Source organism: Orbicella faveolata, unplaced genomic scaffold, assembly GCF_042242905.1.
Source record: "Orbicella faveolata isolate gen_17 unplaced genomic scaffold, um_ofav_v1 contig_28, whole genome shotgun sequence".
NCBI classification, from domain to species: Eukaryota; Metazoa; Cnidaria; class Anthozoa; order Scleractinia; family Merulinidae; genus Orbicella; species Orbicella faveolata.
In genome coordinates, this window is record NW_028301556.1 from 113719 (window position 1) to 117367 (window position 3649).

The 3649-nt window shown below is 34.7% G+C and overlaps 1 pseudogene; it reads right to left on the reverse strand.

Moving 5' to 3' along the window:
• Window positions 1–1438: 1438 nt before the first annotated feature.
• On the reverse strand, window positions 1439–2757 carry LOC149106969 (uncharacterized; annotated as a pseudogene).
• Window positions 2758–3649: the final 892 nt, after the last annotated feature.

The following is a 3649-nucleotide window of genomic DNA, read 5'->3' on the forward strand; positions in this document are numbered from 1 at the left end:
ATGGATTTGAATGCTTCAGTTACAGATTCACCTTTCTTATCCTTCAACGGTACAATCCAACCGTATTTACTAAACGCATCTAAAACCATCAGAAGATATCTGTAGCCCTTGTTCCACTTGCTGAACTGCTGCATTTCAACTAAATCAGAACACCATATTTCATCAATATGATTGACTGTTACACGCCGTCGAGTAAAGTTACGTTTTACTGGTTTGTGTAATTCATCAGCTAATTTTTCTTGCCAGTTCACTTCACTCGACGGATTCTTCCGTTTTTTGATACCCCAAGACCCAGTTTCTGTTTTTTATCGATCAATCAAGAATCGTGCTGTTGATCCCCTCTTTGGCATTTCACCATATGGTATTTCATCCAGTGATGAAACCATTTGCCAATCACAATCACTTTTGTTTTTTTCCCATATCATAACAAATATCGTGATCAGCAGCTATCTCATCCACCTTATTACACGGTTGTACGTACCATTTGAGAACTCACCGGTGCATGGGTTGTATTCTAATTGCTTATTCAATGGATTATATGGTCCCATTTATTTGTACTTTCCTGGTGTCCATCCAGCCTTTGGTTTTGGTATTTTGCCAATCGCTTTTTGGATATCAATTGCACCTCCTTTGTACATGTCAGCATCAAGATCCATTCTGTCAGTTTTATATTTGTAATTTGGTCTCACTTTGGTTGATAATTAATTAATTGCTTCAGATCCAACTTTTTGAATAACAGGAGTTGCTTTCTTAATTCCCCAATCAATCGCTTTCTTTTGCAATTTTGGATTTCTTATAAATTCCTAGTCCGGAACCTATTTGTTTATTGGAGAGTTTCAGAAGAACATTCGAATCACCTCTTGCTAATACTCTTGCCAAATCTCTAGCTTGTTTTCTGGTTAATAGATGGTGACAAGTATTCACAAGATCACTAATACTATTTTTTGGTATCATAAAAACACCACCTGTTTGGCCTCTTCCCGTTATTTTCTTCACAATTTGGAAAGCACCTTCTGAAGCTAATCCGGCCAATGCAGATAATGCAAGGTTTTCTTTGCTATGGTAGGTGCAAAAGTACGACCTAAACTTAATATGCTTGTCAACAGACTACCTCGAACCTCGTTTCTGATATTAGTCTTAGCCAGTTTGATGTCCAATCCTTTATTCAGCTGTTTATTCTTGTGCAATCGTTTCAGCACATTTTGTGCAACGTACAAAACGTTATTTCCAGTTAGTGCATCTTTTGAAAGCCTGAGAACAATGGTTTCACGCTTATGAAATGCACTAGCAAGATTCTTTTTCTGATTTGGTGATAATTTCACCCTTATTTCAAATAATTGCGTCATATATTATATAGATTATATAAAATATGTATTTTGAAAAACATCCTCGTATTGAGGAATAACTAACTAACTTCTATATTTCCTATTCTATTTATTTACACAATAACTAACTCATGACCAATTTTGTTAATCACAACCAGCATCTCTTCGTAAAAGACAATTGCGTCAACATTGAATGCAGCTGCTGGAGCAGCATTTATTTTGTATCTGAAAATTAACTGTTTGGGATCCCTTGTAACTTTTTCTGTTTGGTTTGTTAAATCAAAATATATCATACCATAAAGACCATTAAAATTTGCAAGATTCAGTTGTGTACCAGTGTTAAAATCATTTCTTCTTGCAGCATAAGACAAATCGTTAAAAATTCTCACCTTAGTTTCTGTATCATACTCAGTTTCTGGATAAAATATTCCACTTCCATATTCTAATGTACATGTCGTCAGATAACTATTAGCATCAGCGGCATTCAATTTATAAGTATCAAATAAGTAAGGATTTTCTGCCACGACATTTGTTTTATTTCTTTGGAGATATACAAATATATGTTTAACATAATCCACACTTGCTGAAATCTGATCAAAACCACTTGCTTGTGCTGGAGCGGACATTTGATACACGATCTCAGATAGGACCATTTAGTTTCTTTCAAAAATGAGCTGACAAAATTGTCATATAGACTATCTTTTGGAATTAATTTGGGCACCCATAATAGAAAACGATTAATGGCGACTCTTCCATCATCGGCAGCATCTGCTTTTTGAATTAGCTCATCATAATTCTGAAGTGTTATATTGAATTGTAATTGCATTGGTATAAGCATCTTATCTTCTAACACTTCGAAGAATGAATATCTATTGACAGGAATAATAACATTGACATCAGCATTTCCCACTGTTAACCTTCGTCTCGCTTCAAATCCTGCATTCTGATTAGCATTAGCAATCTGATGGCTAGTATCCAAATACCAAAGACCGTTTTTTCCAACTGATCTGCTGAAATCATCAGAATACTCCAATAGATTCTTAACAAAATTGACCTTGTGGAGATTATCTGTATCATATACGATTTTACCAGCAGATTTGATCATCAGATGATTGATGAAAGAGTGTGAGCCATTGATGACAGTAATTCTATCACCTCCACCATAAGCTGTTCCATCACCGAGCTTTTGTACTTGAAACTGAATTTTTAAAATAAGCATTATACCAATCGTAAAACGCTGATCTGTCAATGATTGTAAATTTGTATCCATTTTTATCTTGGTGTTCACCATTAGCTGGTGCTCTGATTGCATCATCTGACTGGTATCTTACAAACTCATTTCGTTGTAACATTTCACTTGATCTAAAAGCCATTATACTATTAGTTTAGATAAAAATTCGTGTTTTATAATATTTGACCAAGTATTGGAATTGAGTTGAATGGACTGTTTTTTCCGAGCAGTAGTTTCTGTCCTTTCCTTTTCCTTACACCTTCTCCTGATATTAAACGATTCAATATTATATCTCTACTTTTTTCTTTTATCGTTGGAAGTGTTGGTGTTTTTTGTTTCACACCTCTTAGTCGTTTCATCATCAGATCACCTGATTTCTCTGCTGCTTTTTTTACCCAAACGCTCACCAGCGTGTTCTACTCCGGCCAGATTTTATTGCTTTTTTCGCGATTGGTTTGGCAACATTTTGGAATACAGATGATGCTATACTTCTTATCGGTTTGAATATATTGTCAACAATCAAACCGTTTCGTTTGTGTTTTTACACAAATTTACCCATTTGAGGATGGTAAAATCTTTTGAATTCATACGATTTCATATAAATAAATTCGACAATTCTTTTCAACAGTAAGCTAAAAGCTGTATCTGCGCCATTAAGATTTATCTGTCGTCTTTTGCCATCGGTTATATATATTCTCATTCTCGAAATGGTGTTCTTATTCACAGGATTAAATGTGACTCTTTGCGGTTCCATAGTGAAACTAAATGACGGTTTGAGGATACTGGTTGAGAAAGAATAAATTATATCTGTATCTCCTCCATTAACAAGGCTGATATTAACCAAATCACAGTGTATGTTTAGCATTTCTGTATCTTGACTTAAATCAGGCATTCGTGACCCATAACTTTCAGCATCTTTAAGAAAGCCAACAGACTCGTGAAAATTTGATTGGGTGAGATCAAGTTGGTAGCCTGATTTCAATTTTATTAATACTCTGAAGGTGGAGTACTGAAATCTTAAAATTATTGGATGTTTATCAAGATCATCATCATCATCTTTTTTATCATCGTCATCATCTTTTTTTCAGACTGG